Source organism: Bombina bombina, chromosome 6, assembly GCF_027579735.1.
Source record: "Bombina bombina isolate aBomBom1 chromosome 6, aBomBom1.pri, whole genome shotgun sequence".
NCBI classification, from domain to species: domain Eukaryota; kingdom Metazoa; phylum Chordata; class Amphibia; order Anura; family Bombinatoridae; genus Bombina; species Bombina bombina.
This window is the reverse complement of record NC_069504.1, coordinates 1010348485-1010372598: the sequence shown is the minus strand read 5'-3', so window position 1 is coordinate 1010372598 and position 24114 is coordinate 1010348485.

Genomic DNA, 24114 nt, shown 5'->3' with positions numbered 1-24114 from the left:
AGCGATCATCAGGTCCCAGGTGAGAAGCCTCAACAGCCCAAATATCATCAATCAGGCAGCTTCAGCTTTAAAAAAAATCTGTGTTATCCTCCCTTGTCCCTCCCAGAATAACTCAAAAAGCTGTGGAATCTGTACCGACAGATGTTGAAAGTGCACCCACCTCATCATAAGTAACACAACAACTTAAGTTACATCCTTTTTAAAAAAACAAATAAATACTATACATTTCAAGAGAATTGTCCCGTACCAAAAATGGACTCCAATTCACTATTGTGCACAGCCCAATATAGCAGCCACCACGCATGATGACAATACTCAACAAAATGCATAAGTTCTTTAAGATATTGATCCTAACCTGATTTAAAATATCTGTAAAAATACTACAAACATAATGGATTTCAATAACGTTACAGCATACGCATGTAAAAATACACTATGTAGCCAAAAGTATTTGTAAACTTCAAATGTGCAAATAAACGTGCATTTGCCTATCCAGACACATACTTGTGTAAGTGCAATAAATATGCTTCATAGAGTATAGTGGGTGGGTGCTATCTGAGCAAGCAATCAGTGCATATAATTGCTGCTTTCTGGGGATTTCCTGATGTTCATCGATTGATGATATTCTCAGCATGAACATGACAGTGCCCATTCCTTTAAAGAAACGTAGGGGAAATTAGAAAAAAACAAACTATTTTTAGAGTTAAATTATAGGAAAACAGGAAAAATAAATAAAATATATTGCAATTCTTTTTTTTAACTAATATCCCTTTAACCCTAAATGTGACATCTTGCATTTCAATTGCTCTATTTTTTTATGATTAGTAATGTGGTTTTTCTCCTTTTCCTTTAGACCCCAACCAAAAAAGAAACCAAGCAGGGATGTCTGTCTTTGCATTTATTGAATACAATAATTTTCAGGAATTAGTCCTAAAAAATGTATCAGCTTTAGAGTCTGATAGCAATAATGAGCAACTGAATGTATGCTTACAGTGCCCTCCACTAATACTGGCACCCTTGGTGTATATATATTATTTTTATTTTCAGGTATTTGTAGAGCGCCAACAGATTCCGCAGAGCTATAAACATAGGCAGTACACAAGATAATATTACAAGGATCAATTGGGTAGAGGGCCCTGCCGAGAGTTGCACTGTTGTAGTCGGCTCTTGTGAAAGTGAACTATAAACAGATGGGCTCAGAAGGATTGGAGGGTTTGGTGCAAAAGAGGGTGGTCTACAGTATCAAAGGCTGCAGATAGATCAAGGAGGATAAGCAGAGAGAAGTGACCTTTGGATTTTGCAGTAAGTAGGTAGTTGGTAACCTTAACAATTGCTGTCTCTGTGGAGTGAAGGGGGCAAAATTCAGATTGCAGTGGATCAAGGAGGGAGTTTAATTTAAGGAAATGGGATAGACATGCATATACTAGCGTTTCAAGAAGTTTTGAGGCAAGAGGGAGTAGGGAAATAGGGCGGTAGTTGGATGGGGAGGTTTGATCAAGAGAAGGTTTTTTGAGGATGTGTGACCAGTGCATGTTTAGGAGATAAGGGAAATATACCAGTGCTGAGGGAGAGGTTGAAGATGTGTGTGAGTATAGGAGTAAGGGTAGAAGAGAGGGAGGGGAGTAGCTGTGAGAGGATGCGGTTCGAGGGGAAAGGTATTGAAGTGAGAATACAGTATAAGGGCAGAAACTTCTTCCTCTGTAACAGTGGCAAAAGAGCTACATTTATGGCTATGTGGGTTTTGGATGATTATGAGCTTTTGAGGGAGTGGGAGACCGGTAGTATTTTGAGAGCTGATTTAATTTCATATGAGCAAAGAAGGCTGTAAAATTTGTCTTTATTGTTGATTCTTTTAATCTTTTGTTAAAAAAATACACAAAAATACTCTGCTCTCGAAGATGGGGGACTTAATGCTCTGCATCTCTTAAATTACTATAGGGCTGTACACTTAGCAAGAGTGATATCTTGGAACCATGCCCACCCATCATCATTATGGGTTGCCGTTGAGAGCTCGTTATTAGGGATCAGATGTATGAGAGACATTCCATGGCTTCCTAAGCCTCATAGACCATCCCAGACATACCAAAATAATTGCGTCAAAGCGACTCTAGATGTGTGGGACTATGTGATCACACATATTAAGGGAATTACTACTCTGGTCTCTCCCCTGACCCCATTATTAAACAACTGAATCTTTCTACAACATACCTCCTTTGCACATTCCAACACCATAGAAAGTCTGCATAACTTACCTATTTATATGATTCTATATGAGCAAAGAAGGCTGTACAATTTGTCTTTATTGTTGATTCTTTTAATCTTTTGTTAAAAAAAATACACAAAAATACTCTGCTCTCGAAGATGGGGGACTTAATGCTCTGTATCTCTTAAATTACTATAGGGCTGTACACTTAGCAAGAGTGATATCTTTCTACAACATACCTCCTGTGATGAGAGCAGGATGTGATGTCACTAGTATGTGGGCGGGGCTTAGGTCCGGTGTCTGTGTCGCAGTTAGTTTAGTACAATCAACCTGACTAGATGTGTATTGTTATGCTCTGCAATAAAATAGAGGTGTACCATCATTGCTGTGTCCTGCATATGTCCTGTATCTCATGACATGGTGTCAGAAGTTCTGGACTGCGCTTCTGTTCCTGATCGATTGCAATGTCAAAGTTTACCCCACCTGAGCCTTTTGACTTTTCTCAGCCTGCAGCTTGGCCCACATGGCGTCAGCGGTTTCAGCGCTTCAGGATTGCATCCAAACTGAACAAGGAGAGTGGTGAAGTACAAGTTAATTCTCTTTTATACTCCATGGGGAAAGATGTAGAGCCAGTGTTCAATGCTTTTACTTTCCAAGAAGGGGAAGAAGTTAACTTTGATATAGTTATGGATAAACTCAGTGCCCACTTTGTGCCCAAAAGAAATGTGATTCATGAGAGAGCTTGTTTTCACAAACGTAATCAGCGTGTGGGAGAATCTGTGGAGTCATTTGTGCGCAGCCTGTATGAATTAGCTGAATTCTGTGAGTTTGGTGTTGCTAAAGAAGAGCAAATCAGAGACAGAATAGTTATTGGAATTGCAGATGCTGAAGTCTCCCTGAAGCTGCAGTTAGAGCCTGATTTAACGTTAGACGGGGCTATTAGGATGGCCCGCCAGAGTGAACTGGTGAAAAAGCAAAGTGCTGATCTGAGGTCTGAGAGTATTGTGGATGAAGTGCAACAGTCTAGGAAAATTACTAGTGAAAGGCACAGTGTGAGCGGTAGATCTAAAGTACTGGAAAGGCCTAGAAGTGGATGGGTGCAACATGGCCGATGCACACGGTGCTACCGGGCTCATGATCAGAGTGCTATATGCCCGGCCAGAGATAAAAGATGCAGAAAATGTAACAGAATAGGCCATTTTGAAGTGGTGTGTAAAACTGAATACATTAAGGAGATGCAGGTGGACAGTGACCAGGAGGGTCAGGAAGTGTCTTTTGTGGGGTCTGTTGTGGAACGGACAAGCTCAGAGGAAGATTGGAAAGTTACTTTTACTGTAATGGGAGCCAAAGTTGATTTTAAGATTGACACAGGAGCAGATATCACTGTAATGTCTTTTGCTGAATTTATGAAACTGCCTCGACAGCCCCAGCTGGTGAGGGTTACTACAAATGTCCATAGTCCTGGTGGCCGCATTGATTGTGTGGGGAAATTTCTTGCCAGCTGTGAGTACAAACAGAGGAAGTTCACCATGTGGGTGCATGTGATCCGAGGTCAGTGTGTTAACAGTTTATTGAGCAGAAAAGCAGCCTGTGACTTGGGACTCGTGGCCAGAGTGAATGAGATCTCTGAAGATATGTTTGGCGAGTTGGGCCTACTGAACTGCAAACCTGTCCGTATAGCACTTAAAAGTGACGCAGTCCCATACAGTATTTCTACTCCTCGTAGAATTCCGTTCCCGCTTATGCCTCAAGTGGAGAAAGAGCTCATGCGCATGAAGTCTATGGGGGTTATTGAAGAGGTTGTTGAAGCAACTGATTGGTGTGCCCCCATTATTCCAGTTGCAAAGAAAAACGGAAAGGTGCGCATCTGTGTGGACCTGAAAAGGTTGAATGAGGCAGTGAAGAGGGAGAGATTTGTGCTGCCGACATTGGAAGATATAGCCCCGAAGTTGGCTGGGGCGAAGTTCTTTTCCACATTAGACGCTTCTAGCGGCTTTTGGCAGATCCCCCTGGATCCAAAGTGCCGCAAACTGACTACCTTTATCACACCGGTAGGTCGGTTCTGCTTCTGCAGACTCCCCTTTGGGATATCCTCCGCTCCTGAAATCTTTCAGAGGGAAATGAGTTTTCTCCTGAGTGGCCACGTGGGCAGAGCGGTCGTCATGGACGACATTCTAGTGTATGGGTCTACAGTGGAGGAGCATGATCAGTGTTTGAGTTGTGTGCTGCAGGCTATCAAAGAGTCTGGGCTGAAGCTGAATAAAGAAAAATGTCATTTTAGGAAAACTGAATTATGCTACTTTGGGCATATCATCAACGGGGATGGCATCAAGCCGGACCCCGAGAAAATTCGGGCTATTGAACAGATGAAAAGCCCTTCTGATGTACATGAGCTGAGACAGATATTGGGCCTTGTAAATTACGTGGGCAAGTTTCTTCCAGATTTATCTACAGTTTTACACCCTATCACAGAGTTGCTTAAGAAAGATGTTGCCTGGGTCTGGGGACCCTCACAGGAAAAAGCGTTCCTGCATGCCAAGTCACTGCTGGGGTCTGCCCCAGTGCTGGGGTTCTACGACCCTTCAAAAAAGACTGTGGTTAGTGCTGATGCAAGCAGTTATGGGTTGGGGGCTGCACTCCTGCAGTTGAATGACAACAAACTACAGCCCATCGCCTACTGTTCCCGCACACTGATGGCTGCGGAGTCAAAATACGCTCAAATTGAGAAAGAGTGCCTGGCTGCAGTTTGGGCCTGTGAGCGCTTTCAACGTTATCTAGTGGGTTTGGAGAAATTTAGTCTGGAAACTGACCACAAACCGCTAGTCCCTCTAATCAATTCTTATGACATTGACAAAACACCCTTGAGATGCCAGAGACTTTTAATGAGACTGCTCAGGTTCAATGTTCAGGCAGTGCATGTGCCGGGGAAACAACTGGTTGTGGCAGATACACTATCCAGGCTCCCGCTGGCTGCTGCTGAAGAATCCTCCACGGAATCGGATGTGAAAGTGTATGTTGATTCAGTTCTGGCCTCTAAGTCCATTTCTTCAAGGAAACTGGAAGAGATAAAGAAAGAGACATATTTGGACACAGATCTGCAAGAAGTTATAAGGTACATAAAAGATGGCTGGCCCGAGAGCCGGGCAGCCTGGATGTCTTTAAATGCTTACCAGCCAGAGAGGTCGCAGCTCACGGAGCTGGAGGGGTTGGTGCTGTTCCAAGACCGCATTGTAATTCCTGTCAGCATGAGGAAGGAGATGTTAAACAGGATTCATGATGGCCACCTAGGCATTACAAAGTGCAGAGAAAGGGCAGCTACAGCTGTGTGGTGGCCTGGGATCAGCTCCGACATTGCAAATCACGTGTCTAAATGTGCCTTTTGCCGGGAATGCCGGCCTACTCAGAGAAGGGAGCCCTTGATGTCTACTCCGCTGCCTGCGGGGCCGTGGCAGAAAATAGCTGCTGATTTGTGTGAACTGCACGGGAAAAAGTTTCTTGTTGTGATCGACTACTATTCCAGGTATTTGGAAATTGCACCCCTGAATGATATCACAAGTCAGGCCGTTATCATTCGCCTGAAGAGCTTGTTCGCCCGCTGGGGCATTCCAATGGAGCTGGTGAGTGATAATGGTATGCAGTTCGCTTCTACAGAGTTCAGTGCTTTCAGCAGGGAATATGATTTTGTGCATTCCACGTCAAGTCCACATTATCCGCAGGCCAACGGAATGGCTGAAAGGGCAGTTCAAACAACAAAATTAATTCTAAAGCAATCTGAGCCGTACCTAGCCCTCTTGTCATACAGGGCGACGCCCATTCAAGCCACCGGGTTTAGCCCGGCACAGCTGATGCTAGGACGCCAGATTCGCACCACTTTACCCTCAGTGGGTGTCTTCAAGACGCCTGGCCCTGTTCCTCGGGACGAAGTCCTTAGGAGGGATGAAGAGGCCAAAAAGGGTTATCGTTTCTTCTACGACAGGAGACATTCTGTCAGGCCTTTACAGGAACTGAAAGCGGGCCAAAGTGTCAGAATTAAACTGGATGATGAGAAGAAATGGAAGACGCCTGCTACGGTAGTGGGCCGCTCTCCAGAACCAAGGTCTTACACAGTCCTTACAGAGGGAGTGACGGTTACACGCCGTAACCGAAGACATCTTCAGCCTGTACCTGAGAGTCTGGAACCGGATACCTCAGTACCACCGCCGGTGGGATCCCCTGTTCTAAGAGAGGTGCCTTCCCCTCAGCAAGATCACAGCGGGGATATATCTTTGCCTCCAGCAGACTCTTGTTCACCATCTTCTGTATCAGAGGACAGTTCATGCAAAGTTACATCAAGCGGAAGAGTGGTGAAACTTCCGGCCCGATACAGGGACTGACTTTAACTAGAACAGTGACCGGAAGTATGGGCAGAATAATCCCATGGTCACTGTGGACTAGGGTAGTCTACCCCGATGTCCAAGTCAGGATGTAATTTATTTGTTCATGTTTTCTAATCTATCTGTTTTTATAATGTTCAAAACAAAAATGTTGTTGTATACCCTGTTGGTGTACCTTGTTATTTATTATATGCAAATGTATGCTTTGCCTTTGAAAAAGGGGAAGATGTGATGAGAGCAGGATGTGATGTCACTAGTATGTGGGCGGGGCTTAGGTCCGGTGTCTGTGTCGCAGTTAGTTTAGTACAATCAACCTGACTAGATGTGTATTGTTATGCTCTGCAATAAAATAGAGTTGTACCATCATTGCTGTTTCCTGCATATGTCCTTCATCTCATGACACCTCCTTTGCACATTCCAACACCATAGAAAGTCTGCATAACTTACCTATTTATATGATACTAGAATCAGGAGGAATTAAAGATAGATTATCATTGCAAGAGGATCTGGGTCCTCCCTTTCAGAACTGGTATTCATATTTGCAAATTAGACATGCACTTAATAATAGCATATACAAGACTGACGTTCTCAGACCTCTAACACCATTTGAGAGACTATGTACGAATCCTGAAATTAAAAGAGCACATCTCTCTTTAACTTATAAGCTACTTAAAGGAACCTTCCCCGACCGACGCCCTACGTATGTACTGAAATGGAACACAAAAATACCAGACAACATTAGTGACGATGACTGGAGACGCGGTTTTAGGGCTTCCCACTCAGCCTCCAAGGATCACATACTACAATCCAACGTCACCTACATCACCACAAGTTGTTTGGGAGAGTTTCAAGAAAAAAGCCTCTACTCATCCAAAAACAAACTCAAGCGTCTTCACATTTCCAGACACTACTGGAATTTCAAATCAACACAAAAATGATTTATTGACCATAAAATCAAGATTCTGCCACGGCCATCTCGTTCCCCTGACTTGAACCCCATAAAAACCTGGGGGGGTGAATTGAAGAGGTAGTCCATCAGCATCAACTTTGAAGTTTGAAGGATCTGGAGAGATTCTTTATGGAGGAATGGCCTCAGATCACTTGCCATGTACTCTCCAACCTCATCAGGCATTATAGGAGAAGACTCTGAGCTGTTATCTTGGCAAAGGGAGGTAGCACAACATTTTGACTAAAAGGGTGCCAATAATTGTGCCACACATATATAACAAAGATTTTTTTTTTTTTTGGGGGGGGTAAACATGTGTCGTGTTTGCAATTGTTTGATATACATGAGAGCAGAGCATTTTTGTGTCATTTTTGAACAAAAGGTTAAACAATAAAGACAATTTTTTTCACAGCCTTCGTAAGTGCCAATATTAGTGGAGGGCACTGTACATCACAATATTAGAATTATTAGCTATGTCTGTAAACTTCCCCTTTAAATCTTTTTTGTCACATTCTCTCCCTATTTATTGGCATTTCCTCATCCACTCTTTGCTAGGTAATTTGGTTTCATGGATACCTGTGACTCAACTACTAAGCTCTGTTCAAATCTAATTTTGTCTGATTTTGACTTTAGCTACATTCGACCTTGTATCAAGTACTGCTGCAGCCTTAACTCCATAGGTGAATGTGTGCAATAATCGTCTTGTAATCTTTTCCACACCAGCTGAGTTACTTTGCACCAGACACCTCTCACTAACCACAGGAGAATCTGACGTCATCCGCATTCAACCTGACAAGCAGCTTACACGGAACGGCTCTGATCCCGCATGTACTGGTATCGTAATTAATCTCGCTATACAGTTAGCATAACTTTATTGTGCCTGTCTGGACTTTGCTTACGCTTACTAAACTGTGGCATTCATCTATTGCACTTACCTTAACAAAACCATACATAGTTAAATACTCTGTGACTGCTTGCACGCTGTACACTGCAAGCCATGTTGTATCTCTGCTAACTGACTTTAATTGGCTATACGCTGCTGTTACAGATATCATCTCTGCTAAAGCTTGTATTCAGGACTCCTACCAACTACTGACCTGAGTATTACAGAGAAAGTCACTAACCTTTGCCTAAAAGGAACAGTCTGCTCCACTTGCTTACATTCTGTTTAATTCTAATATTGTGCTTGATACAAATTTTCATATTATGGTTGTCCTCACCATTACTACATAAATAATATAGTGTTAATACTCATTCTCTATATTCCTGAATTTTCTTCTTTGACCACCTCTTGGTCACCCTCAGTTCTATGAGCTCAAATAGGATATTAAATATAACATTGTATCCAAGGTTTGGTGTGAGACTGAGTGGAGAAGTGAATTCTTATATGTATACTTGGGTATTCCTTTGAGTATCCTAACATATTACCTAGCCTGATAAATTTACCCATATACATATATCTACACTAACATGCATGTAACAGAACTTACAAATCGTGTTGGTGCTTTATCTCAAAATATTGACTTAATGATTCAGGGACTCAGGGATATGCAGACAGAAAATTAAGAAATACGTAAATATATTCGCGAACATGTACCTGCAAAAAATCCTGCTATAGAAATAGCTCACCCTGAACCACAAGTTTGTCCTCCAGATAAATTTTTTGGGGATAGATCCCAATTCAGAGATTTCAAAAATTCTTTCAACCTATTTTTTTCACTGAAACCTAAAAGTTATCCTACAGAAAAGATTAAAGTATTAACAGTCATATCTTATTTACGTGGTGATGCAAAAAATTTGGTAAATGCTTACTACGAAAATAACGACCCTATACTTAATTCACTTGACTCTTTTTTCAATGCCATGTCGCTCCTATATGAAGATCATAACAAACAAAATACTCCTGAAACTGCTGTTAGGAATTTGAAACAGGGTAAATACCCAGTCGAGGAATATATCATGGAGTTTAAGAGATGGGCGCCTGATACGCAATGGAACAACCCTGCATTGCGTAATCAGTTTTGCACTGGTTTGTCTGATTCATTAAAAGATTAACTTGCACGGACTGAGATTCCAGAGATTTTAGAAACTTTGATGTCATTGACAGTCTCTATTGACAGACGCCTTAGAGAGAGAAAATCTGAAAAGGCAGTAAATGAACATCCTTTCAAGGGATCCTATTCAACTTTTCCTATGCACCCATCAAGGTCTCAGGAAGAACCTATGGACATAACATTTGTTAAGGGTCCCCTCAAACTCGAAGAAAAAAGTAGTCGTAGGTTACATAACCTCTGTCTCTATTGTGCAGCAAAGGACCATGGGGTTTAAGATTGTCCTATATTAATGAAATTAAAAAAGGGTAAGAGATACAAGTACCATTCTATACAGAATATTGCATCACAGAATGCATCTCATTTTACCCTTTCTGTTTCCCTACAGTGGGATCACGGGAAACCCAAACCCACGTTGTGATTGACTCAGGAGCCACCAGTAACTTTATTGATTCAAAATGTGTTCTCACTTATCATGTTCCATTAATAAAAAAAGATAGTGTACTTGCTGTACGAGTTGTGGATGGTTCTTTAATAAAATCTGGACCTATAACACATCACACTGTCCCCATTTAAATTAATTTCCCATCAGGTCATACTGAAAATATGGGTTATTCATTCACCCTTATTCCCAGTCATTTTAGGTTTAAATTGGTTGAAAAAACATCAACCTACTATTTTTTGGCAAAAGGGTACTATTACTTTCGACTCTCAATTTTGTAGCAACTCATGTTTCACTACTCAGACTATTCTACAGACAGACGTTCAACATATACCACATATATATAATGACTTCAAGGAAGTTTTTGATAAAGCACAGGCCAAATCACTACCACATCACAGATCTTTTTGACTGTCCTATAGATTTAATTCCAGGTTCAAAGATTCCTTATGGCCACATTTACCCTCTGTCTCAGCCCGAACTTATACATTTAAAAGAATACCTGGATGAAAACCTTGAAAAAGGTTTCATCCGCCCCTCTACTTTTCCAGCTGGGGCGGGTATTTTTTTTTTGTAAGAAATAAGGACAATAGCCTTAGGCCTATTATTGATTATAGGGAGCTAAACAAATGCACAATAAAAAAACAGGTACCCCTTGCCCCTCATACCGGAATTAATAGAATGCCTACAAGGTGCCAAGTTATTTACTAAACTAGATTTGAGAGGAGCTTACAACCTTATAAGAATTAGGAAAGGAGATGAATGGTTGACGGTGTTTCGTACCCGTTACGGCATATACGAATACACCGTCATGCCGTTTGGCTTATGTAATGCTCCAGCCACATTCCAGTATTTCATAAATATCCTTTTCTAAGATATCCTCGACTCATGTATTGTAATTTACTTGGACGATATCCTCATATACTCTGACACACTAGAAAACCACATAACGTATGTTAGAACAGTTTTGTTAAGACTTAGAAAAGCCACTTATATGCAAAGGCTGAAAAATGCATATTCCATACTGATTCTATCTCCTTTTTAGGGTATCATATATCTCTGTCTGGTATACGCATGGAGAACAACAAGGTAGATGCCATTAACAACTGGCTAATCCCTACATCTAAAAAAGAATTACAAAGGTTTTTAGGATTCTCCAATTTTTATAGGAGATTTATACATGGGTTCTCAAATATAGTGAAACCACTTACTTCCTTAACTAGGAAATCCTCTAAGTTTCATTGGTCTTCAGAAGCTAATGATTCCTTTCAGTTACTGAAAAGTAGATTCATCACAGCTCCAGTTCTACAATTCCCTGACCCTCCTAAACAATTTATATTAGAAGTAGATGCTTCCGATTACGCTGTAGGAGCAGTGTTATCACAAAAGAATTCATCAGATTATACTCTCCATCCTGTCTCCTTCTTCTCCCAAACTATAAACTCTGCTGAATTGAACTACCCCATAGGGGAGAAGGAACTCTCTTAGCTATCAAGACAGCTCTTGAATTTTGGAGACACCATTTAGAAGGAGCTGCATTTCCAATAATAATTTACACTGATCATAGGAATTTGCAATATTTAAAAACAAGTCACTATCCTTATGTCAAGTCCATTGGAGCCTCTTCTTTACGAGATTTGATTTTATAATCACATACCATCCTGGTAACAAAAATACCAAAGCAGATGCTCTGTCCAGGTATGCTCCTAGACCTGAAAACAGTTCTATATCTGATACCATCATTCCATGCAAGAAGATTATTGGTCTCACAGTAGACAAAATTTCTCTGTTTAAGGAACATCAGTCTAAGGACCCAGATATAACTGATTCGAGATTTAATACTGGTGCTGATGGCTTATTCTATTTCGGACACAAACTTTATGTTCCCAAGACTCTTAGAGAACAAATATTCCACATCACACATGACTCACCCTTGTCGGGTCATCCTGGTTTCAGAAAGACTTTACAATTGATACAAAGGGATTTTTGGTGGCCTCAAACATCAAACACTATATACAATCTTGTGCCATTTGTACCAAATGTATACCTTCACGAATCTATCCTTATGGATATCTTCTATCTCTCCCAATTTCAGACAGACCATGGTGTCAAATTGCAATGGACTACATTGTGGAGTTAGCATCCTCCTCTAATTATAACACCATACTTGTTGTGGTAGATATATTCTCGAAAAATGGCCCATTTTATACCTTCTCATGGTCTACCAACTGCCTCTGAAACAGCTGATCTTTTTCTTAAGCATATTGTTCGCATACATGGACTCCCAGATTCCATAACTACGGATAGAGGAACCCAGTTCACATCCAAATTTTGGACTCAACTATGTAAATCCTTAATTTTTGAAAGACATCTTACTTCAGCATATCATCCACAGTCCAATGGACAAACTGAAATGACCAACCAAACACTCAAGCAATATTTGCGCTGATACTGTACAGTCCAGCAGGATAACTGGTCAATTCTCTTACCAACTGCAGAATTCTCATATAATAACACCTTAAATATCTCTAGCAATTCAACTCCTTTCTATGTGAATTATGGGTACCATCCTTCTTTTCATATGCTTCAAAGGGATGACACCAACTCTCCTCTTGTTAACGACACACTTAATACCTTGGCTCAAGGCTTTACCTTGATTCAAGAGAATTTGAAACAGGCACAAGTTAAACAGAAGCACCACTACGACTTAAGAAGATCAAAACCACCTGACTACAAACCTGGTGATTTGGTTTGGTTATCCACCAAACATTTTAGATTACAAATACCCAGTAAGAAATTAGGTGCTATGTTTATTGGACCTTTTAAAATAATTAAAGTAATTAATGCCAATGCTGTAACGTTGTAACTGCCTTCCACCTTCAGGATACATCCAACTTGCCACATATCTCTCCTCAAGCCCTACCACCCAGTGAGATCCACTTCCCACACCAAAACCATACCGACTCCATATCACGATGATTCCATCTATGAGGTAGCCTTCATTCTGGACTCAAGATTTCATCATCGTTGCCTACAATATTTGGTCTGATGGAAGGGTTATGGACCAGAAGAGGACTCCTTGGAACCTTTCTCTAACTTGTCCGCCCCTCGGCTTGTATCACTTTTCCATCGCCGTCACCCTGATCGTCCTAAGCCTTGATCTGGATGACGACTCCTTGAAGGGGGTGTACTGTTAGGATTATTAGCAATGTCTGTAAACTTCTCTTTAAATCTTTTTGATCACATGTCACATTCTCTCCCTATTTATTGGCATTTCCTCATCCACTCTTTGCTAGGTAATTTGGTTTCATGGATACCTGTGACTCAACAACTAAGCTCTGTTCAAATCTAATTTTGTCTGATTTTGACTTTAGCTACATTTGACCTTGTATCAAGTACCGCTGCAGCCTTAACTCCATAGGTGAATGTGTGCAATAATCGTCTTGTAATCTTTTCCACACCAGCTGAGTTACTTTGCACCGGACACCTCTCACTAACTACAGGAGCATCTGACGTTATCCGCATTCAACCTAACAAGCATCTTACAAGGACCGGCTCTGATCCCGCATGTACTGGTATCGTAATTAATCTCGCTATACAGTTAGCATAACTTTATTGTGCCTGCCTAGACTTTTCTTAAGCTTACTAAACTGTGACATTCATCTATTGCACTTACCTTAACAATACCGTACATAGTTAAATACTCTGTGACTGCGTACACGCTGTACACTGCAAGCCATGTTGTATCTCTGCTAACTGACTTTAATTGGCTATACGCTGCTGTTACAGATATCATCTCTGCTAAAGCTTGTATTCAGGACTCCTATCAACTACTGACCTGAGTATTACAGAGAAAGTCACTAACCTTTGCCTAAAAGGAACAGTCGGCTCCACTTGCTTACATTCTGTTTAATTCTAACATTGTGCTTGATATAAATTTTCATATTATGGTTGTCCTCACCATTACTACTTAAATAATATAGTGCTAATACTCATTCTCTATATTCCTGAATTTTCTTCTTTGACCACCTCTTGGTTACCCTCAGTTCTATGAGCTCAAATAGGATATTAAATATAACATCGTATCCAAGGTTTGGTGTGAGACTGAGTGGAGAAGTGAATTCTTATATGTATACATGGGTATTCCTTTGAGTATCCTAGCAATAACATAGCAAAAATAGGCATGAACAATATTATAATTTACAAACAGAAGCATTTCCTAACAAATTTGTTTATCAGAAATATATATATATATATAAAAAAAATGAATTCCAACACAGGCAGACTTCTAATGAAACATTTTGTGCTGCTTACTTTACTCTTACAGATCTCAGACGATAGTCTAGTTTTTCAAGGTTAGCTAATCGCAAGGCTTCCTGGTACATACTACATTTCTGCAGGGGGAACAGCCATCTCCCCCCATATCTTTCTTGTTTCCAGCTTACACTGAAAATAATATTTTTAACCCCTTATGTGATATTACAGCACAGTGAGTATTTCTTAAAGACTAATAACCTTTTTACAAGGTCTTAAACAATACGTGTCAGAAATACCTTTGTCTCACTCTGTAACTACAGTCCTAAGCCTAATACTATGGCAATAGTATTAAGGGAAATATTCACCAATAATTGGAGCAAGAATCTACAGGTGAAACTCGAAAAATTAGAATATCTTGCAAAAGTTCATTTATTTCACTAATGCAACTTAAAAGGTGAAACTAATATATGAGATAGACTCATTACATGCAAAGCAAGATAGTTCAAGCCGTGATTTGTCATAATTGTGATGATTATGGCTTACAGCTCATGAAAACCCCAAATCCACAATTTCAGAAAATTAGAATATTACATGCAATCAATAAAACAAGGATTGTACATACCCGTAGAACAATATCGGACCTCTGAAAAGTATAAGAATGCATACTGTATGTACTCAGTACTTGGTTTGGGCCCCTTTTGCAGCAATTACTGCCTCAATGCGGCGTGGCATGGAAGCTATCAGCCTGTGGAACTGCTGAGGCGTTATGGAAGACCAGGATGCTTCAATAGCGGCCTTCAGCTCTTCAGCATTGTTCGGTCTCATGTCTCTCATCTTTCTCTTGGCAATGCCCCATAGATTCTCTATGGGGTTCAGGTCAGGCGAGTTTGCTGGCCGATCAAGCACAGTAATCACACGGTCATTGAACCAGGTTTTGGTGCTTTTGGCAGTGTGGGCAGGTGCCAAGTCCTGCTGGAAAATGAAGTCAGCATCCTCATAGAGCTCGTCTGCGGAAGGAAGCATGAAGTGCTCCAAAATTTCCTGGTAGATGGCTGCGTTGACCCTGGACTTAATGAAGCACAGTGGACCAACACCAGCAGATGACATGGCTCCCCAAATCAACACAGACTGTGGAAACTTCACACTGGACTTCAAGCATCTTGCAGTGTGTTCCTCTCCATTCTTCCTCCATACTCTGGGTCCTTGGTTTCCAAATGAGATGCAACATTTCCAGCATCCATCTGTGTGTGGTGGCTCTTGTGTGTGGTGGCATCCATCTGTGTGTGGTGGCTCTTGTGAAAGTCCACAACACTTTGAATGGCCTTTTCCTGACAATCCTCTCCAGGCTGCGGTCATCCCTGCTGCTTGTGCAGCTTTTTCTTCCACACTTTTCCCTTCCACATAACTTTCTATTAATGTGCTTTGATACAGCACTTTGGGAACATCCAACTTCTTTTTCAATTACCTTTTGAGGCTTTCCCTCCTTATGGAGGGTGTCAATGATGGTTTTCTGCACAACTGTCAGGTCAGCAGTCTTTCCCATGATTGTGATTCCTACTGAACCAGACTGAGAGACCATTTAAAGGCTCAGGAACCCTTGCAGGTGTTATTGCTTAATTAGCTGATTAGAGTGGGACACTTTGATCCTAGAATATTGCACCTTTTCACTATATTCTAATTTTCTGAGATTGTGGATTTGGGGTTTTCATGAGCTGTAAGCCATAATCATCACAATTATGACAAATCATGGCTTGAACTATCTTGCTTTGCATGTAATGAGTCCATCTCATATATTAGTTTCACCTTTTAAGTTGCATTAGTGAAATAAATGAACTTTTGCACGATATTCTAATTTTTCGAGTTTCACCTGTATATGAGAATGCTGAAGAGAAATTAATACAGACATTGTTATAATGGTTAACTATAAGAAAAAGCCAACTAGGCCATTATGCTGTAACACACTTGTCACTGCATACTGGAATGTACTCTCTAATGCCCCTTTGTTTACATACCAGAAGATCCAAACTACTGGTCTCTCTGCACAGGGATCTAACAACCCCCCATTCACCCCCATATAGCTCTCTCTCTTGACCTGCATAGCCAGCACCCACATCAACATCCCCAATAACATTAAACCTTGGCTGAAGTTGCATATTACTTGGTCTTAACCCTGTCTCCTCCTTTCTTGAACCTGTCTGCACCCTAAGACCTTCTAACAGGATGTTCTGGCACATCCTCCTCATCATGGTGATGTGCATGGTCATCCAGGATGCTATTGCATTGTATAAAGCTGTTGAAATAACTACACACACAGATATCTATGACAGGGAAACATAATCTATAGCACTGCCTGATAAGAAGAATATATATACAAGTGTAGATCACATATAACCACATTGAATGATATTGGCATTAACAGGATATGAAAGTCAAAATTAAACATTAATGCTTCAGACAGGAAATAACAATTTAAAAACATTTTCAATTTGCTTCCTTTATCAAATCTACCTCATTTTTGTATATTTTGTTAAAACTTTTTTTCATTGAGAGCATACCTTGGTAGGCTCAGACGTGTGCAAATGCTTTGAATCACTGTATGACAGCAGTGTTTCTAACAATTTTAGTAATAATGATTTACATATTGTGCTCCGGAGCCTAACTAGGGGGTTAATCCCAATGCTGTAGAAAAGTATTTTAAATTATTTTTCTACAGAAGTCATCATAGAATTTGTCAGTATATGGCCGGGTTATAATACAATACATTTAAATGCATATACAAAACAATAAAATTAATGTAAATTCCTAAATTCTTTATATTAGTTAAAATTTATATAAATAAGAGCAGCGAAGTTCTCCAAAGAAATGGTATCAGTGCCGGGATTGTATATATACTGAAGCCACTGGAGGGGTTAATGCAAATAACGGGAGGCAAAACAGATTACTGTGTCTGACTCACCACTCTCTGAAGCTTTGTATCATCCGACCGGCAGGGGACTGTGGCATTTAGCCCACCCTACCCCTGACGCTCCAGTTCCTCTGATGAATTCCGATCCAAGCGTTCCTCCAAATAGTGCACTGTACCTCCTTGAGGCCGTACAGCTTGACTAATCATTGCTTCCGGGTGACGTAATCCTCTTTTCATCTGCCAGCTGTCAGTGAAGCATCTCGCAACTCTGTTTGCCTCCGTAACCCCGCTTCAACCAGGACAAAATCAGTAACCCACGGCTGCAAGGCGGTTGTAAGACAGGAAGGCTCCTCTCGCTCCTCAATAATATAGAAGAATCAGTCCAGTAAAGAACACCTCTCAAAGCGGAATAAAAAGTTACATCTTTTATTTGATATCCAAATCAATTAAAAAATGCACACGGTACCATCATAGGTATGGGGGAATAGAAGGAGATGAATAAGTCTTACATGTTTTGGCAAAATGTAGCCATAATCATAGACATAAACTCATACAGGTGATACACTTATTTAAACAGTATAAATGTTACCCATTGGTTAATAAAAACAAACACACCCTCCCCTTCCCTCCCTCTGAATTTTAAAGGAACAATTTTAACTACTTCACTGCAGGTACTTAGATAAGCATATATATCGGAATTTTCAATTACAATATGGTATCTTATAGTGTTCAATTATAAGGGTTACAAGTTTAAAGTGACATAGCTCACAATATATGCATAGAGAACCAAAAAAGGTTAAATTACTATTCACACCTGTCCAAGAATTAAATTAAACTTGATCAAATTATACTATATCATGTCCCTATATATCAGGGATTTAGTACCTAGGATTACAATTCCAGAGTAATTGCATAAGCATACAGAGGCAAATATTACCCTAGTACATATTAATGCCTAACCTACTCCGGTTTAGATCATATGTCACCAGGCCCTGCAGAACATACTTACTCTAAATATATTCATACAATGATATAGAAATAATATCTTTAAATATTTCACAGTTGTCTTAAACCAGTAAGTGAGTTAACAATCTGGGGGGATATATGTTTCTCATTCACAAAAGCAAATGATATCATTTTCTGAATTAAAACCATTAGGGGTAAGGGTACACATTTTGTTTATCCAATAGACTTCCTGGCTTGCTAGGATGGGCCACTTATCACCACCCTTAGGGGGTCCTCTAATGGTCTCAATTGCATTCCATTCGAAGTGACACACATTCCCATCATGAATATCTAGGAAATGTCTCGCTAACTCAGAACAATAGATACAATTTTTTATATATTCCAGATACTCCTGTATTCTAGTACGGACATCACGGGTCATCATGCCAATGTACTGTAAATTGTGGCAGGTACAACCAATGAGATAAATCACATAAGTTGTTGAACAGTTTACACAGACCTTGGTATTAAATATTTCATTGGTTACATAAGATCTAAAACTTGGACCTACTCTAATAACCTCAAAGGCTTTCAATTCTTACCACACTTATATGTTCCATTATGTGTTAGCCATGAACTCTGGCTTTTAGGGGTACGTAACTGGCTGGGTGATATCATGTTACCCAGTGTTAGGTTCTTCTTGTATATAAACCTACAACCACCCTTCACCGTATCTTTGAGTAGATCATCCCCATAAAGTATAGGTAGATAGTTTTTAATAATATTGCAAATTTGATAATACTGCATAGAATATTTTGTTACGAACATGGGTTTCTGATCTGTTGTGGGATGACTATTGTATTTCAAAAGACTACTCCGGTCTCTTGTCTGGGTATCCTCAAGTGCATTATTGATAACACTAGTCGAGTAACCTCGACCTACTAATCTTTCTTGTAGTGATAAAGATTCTGAACGAGAAGTATCTTCCCTGAAGTTAATTCTCTTGGTTCTCAAGAATTGTCCCTTTGCAATGCCTCTGAATACATGTTTGGGATGTGAACTTAATGAGTGAAGTAAAGAATTACCCGCAATGGGTTTACGATAGACATTGGTTTCTATCATTTTCAGATCACAATTAATAGTAAGTTCCATATCCAAAAAAATTATCTTTTCTTGCTCCCACTCATAGGTAAATTGTATTTCAGGGATACATGAATTCAGGTACTCAACAAAGCACTTGGCTTCGTATTCAGTAAATATACCTATAAAGATAAGATCATCACTAAACCTTTTATAGTGTAATATTTTCTCTAAGAAGGAGTTCCCATGTCCAAGTAGGTATTTGTATTTAAGCCAGCCCATAAATAAGTAAGCATATGAGGGGGCAAATTTTGCCCCTATAGCCGTGCCTCTCATCTGGACATAATAAACTCCTTCAAAAAGAAAATAATTATGCTCTAGTAAGAATTTGGTTGCTCTAATAATAAAATCCTTAGTATCATCTTCAAACTGCGTTAGCAAATTCAGAAAGAATCGCAAAGCCTCTAAACCCAGTATATGGGGTATCGAAGTATAAAGGGCTATGACATCCACTGTTAACAAGCTCATACCCTCCACCATCTGCACAGTCTCCACCAGGTTTAGCATATGTGTTGTATCCCGTAAAAAACTGCGAAGAGACGTAACCATAGGTTGCAGTATACTATCTATCCACTCTGATGTTCAAACATTGATCCTATACCTGCAACAATTGGTCGTCCCTTTATATCCTCCAAACCTTTGTGGATCTTGGGCAGGTGGTGGAAGATAGGAACCATGGGGTTCACGATATATAAGAAATCAAACATATCTTTATTGATATTATCCAGAAGAGATCTGAGTTTATCCTGGAACAATCTAGTGGGATTATTGCTCAAGGCCTTATATGATATAGTGTCATTCAACTGACGTAGGGCTTCCAAGACATACATGTTTCTATCCATCACCACAATGTTTCCACCCTTATTGGATTGCTTAACCACTATTGACAAATTATTTTGTAGAGATACAATTGCTTCTCTTTCTTTTGTAGTCTGATTTGAGTGATTAACTTGCGTGGTCTTGTCTAGAACATGTAAATTTTCCAAAACCCTTTTATGAAAGCTTTCCAAAGCTTTTCCCCTCGACTGTACAGGATAAAATCTAGATCTATTTTTGAAGATAATTATTCTTTAAAATAAACCCCCCAAAAATGCATATACAAAACAAAAAAATTATGTAAATTCCTAAATTATTTATATTAGTTAAAAATTATAGACACATTGAATTATATTTCTAGAAAACCAGTTATGAATCAATACTATACAAGTTTAAACTGTTACAATATTCCTTACAAAGCAAACAAAATTGTAACTTTATAATTAACCTTATTCACAATTGAATTGCATTTAAAATACCACAATGAAATACCAGAATCATCTGTTATTAACCAATAACTCTAGTTCAATGCTCAATATGGATTACCCACTTACTATGCTTACTTAATAACTACCAGGGATATAATCACAATAACCAGTTTATGTACAGTTCTGAAAGAGTTCATTATAATTGACTTATAAATCTGGAGCATAAAACCCTGTCTAATAAATAAATAAATAAATAAATAAATTATTTAGCAATAATGACTAGTTAAGACTATACAAGACTATGAAACACAAGCTTAAAATACTGAGTGCCCCTTTAAATCTATTAACTGCAATTTGACTGTAACAATAATGAATGTATTTGCTTTAAAATATCAAATTATATACTTTACTTACAAATTCTTATACTTTATACCAGGTCACCAGTTTGAGAATTCAGTTAATATCCAAATATGTCTATCGTCATATGCTTAGAGGAATTATGAACATTTGTGAGAGAATTAATCTTGATAGTCTCTTATCCACAAAGTGTGTCCCAACGTATTTGTCTTACAGAAAACTGTGTTCGCACACTGGTTTCTCTTATAAGCAAAATGGCAACAAGCAAGATTGCAACAGTTACCAACCAAAATTGTTCCACCAAGATCCCTTTTCTCTCTGTGCCAGGAGCTTTTTGTCTGAAACAAGACTCCTTCTCGTCTCTTAATCATTCGATAGATTTGGGTATGCCTTTTCTCTGATTGGCTACTGGGAAATTTCATTTTCAACAGCCAAATGCATTTTGGCTGTAATACTGGATTTAGGCCATCGGGGGCAGCAGACAGAGACAACAGTTTCATTCAAATATTGCTACAGTTAAATTATCCAATCTTATAAAATGTCTATCAAATACACTATTTCTTTATATTAATACACCTGTCTGATCATATTTTAATATACATGGATTATATGTTGTCATATTTCCTGATTATTTTGATATGAAACATCAGTATTATTTCTCACATCATATTATTATTATCTTAAAATCCATTTAAAATTGCATTTGATTATTTCCTTATATTCATATAAAAACACAGCATATTACACCTACAGTACACCTCTTTCTGATTGCGTAAAACATATTACACGATTTATGGGACGCCCACACGTGTATTTGTTAAATGCCTGAAAAAATTAAAAGAATAGGTTACTAACATTGGACATTTTAAATTGACTGTATTGCTATTTATTAACTCAGAATATGTATCCCAATTTGTCCTTTAGATGTCTAGAAGATAGAAAAAAAAATATAAATATGTTACATATTTTAAAGTGGGACTATTACAATTGCCATTCAATTATCTACAATCTGAATTGCATTATAGACATGTAATACAGTCTAAGGCATATATTTAATGTTTGAGATTTAAATATAAATTGTGATTCAAAAATGACTTCAGATGTCCTATGTGTATTTAGATCTCCGCAGGGATAATTTATCATGTAGATGGTAAAAACTACAATTCTTTGAGCATGTTTGTATATTCAAACATTCCCACAGACAGACCGTCTATTCCCCACAGGGGCCTGTGAGTAGTGATGTCGCGAACCTAAAAATTTTGGTTCACGAACGGCGGACTCGAATTTCCGCTACTGTTCGCGAACCGGCAAACCGGGCAAACCGCCATTGACTTCAATAGGCATGCAAACTTTAAAACCCACAGGCACTCTTTCTGGCCACAATAGTGATGGAAAAGTTGTTTCAAGGGGACTAACACCTGGACTGTGGCATGCCGGAGGGGGATCCATGGCAAAACTCCCACGGAAAATTACATAGTTGATGCAGAGTCTGGTTTTAAGCCATAAAGGGCATAAATCACCTAACATTCCTAAATTGTTTGGAATAACGTGCTTTAAAATACTCTTTGCTGTTTTCATTTGCTTGGAAAATAAAGATTGGAACTTTTTATCCTATACTGGTTTTGGAACTACAATTTGTATTTTGGAATAACGTGCTTTAAAACATCAGGTATGATGTTGTATCGATCAGGTAGTATAAGGGTTACGCCCGCTTGACAGTGACAGACCAAACTCCCTGTGTAACGCACCGCAAACAACCGCAAACAGTCCATTTGCACAATCACGAGATAGATAGATTTGATAGATACATAGATTACATAGATCAATAGATGCAATATACATATGATAGATACAAATTACATAGATCAATAGATGCAATATACATTTGATAGATACAAATTCCATAGATCAATAGATGCAATATACATTTGATAGATACGAATTACATCGATCAATAGATGCAATATACATTTGATAGATACGAATTACATAGATCAATAGATGCAATAAACATTTTATAGATATGAATTACATAGATCAATAGATGCAATATACATTTGATAGATACGAATTACATAGATCAAAAGATGCAATATACATTTGATAGATACGAATTACATAGATCAATAGATGCAATATACATTTGATAGATACGAATTACATAGATCAATAGATGCAATATACATTTGATAGATACGAATTACATAGATCAATAGATACAATATACATTTGATAGATACGATTTACTCAGATCAATAGATGCAATATACATTTGATATATACGAATCAAAACCCACAGGCACTCTTTCTGGCCACAATAGTGATGGAAAAGTTGTTTCAAGGGGACTAACACCTGGACTGTGGCATGCCGGAGGGGGATCCATGGCAAAACTCCCACGGAAAATTACATAGTTGATGCAGAGTCTGGTTTTAAGCCATAAAGGGCATAAATCACCTAACATTCCTAAATTGTTTGGAATAACGTGCTTTAAAATACTCTTTGCTGTTTTTATTTGCTTGGAAAATAAAGATTGGAACTTTTTATCCTATACCGGTTTTGGAACTACAATTTGTATTTTGGAATAACGTGCTTTAAAACATCAGGTATGATGTTGTATCGATCAGGTAGTATAAGGGTTACGCCCGCTTGACAGTGACAGACCAAACTCCCTGTGTAACGCACCGCAAACAACCGCAAACAGTCCATTTGCACAATCACGAGATAGATAGATTTGATAGATACATAGATTACATAGATCAATAGATGCAATATACATATGATAGATACGAATTACATAGATCAATAGATGCAATATACATTTGATAGATACAAATTCCATAGATCAATAGATGCAATATACATTTGATAGATACGAATTACATCGATCAATAGATGCAATATACATTTGATAGATACGAATTACATAGATCAATAGATGCAATAAACATTTTATAGATATGAATTACATAGATCAATAGATGCAATATACATTTGATAGATACGAATTACATAGATCAAAAGATGCAATATACATTTGATAGATACGAATTACATAGATCAATAGATGCAATATACATTTGATAGATACGAATTACATAGATCAATAGATGCAATATACATTTGATAGATACGAATTACATAGATCAATAGATACAATATACATTTGATAGATACGATTTACACAGATCAATAGATGCAATATACATTTGATATATACGAATTACATAGATCAATAGATGCAATATATATT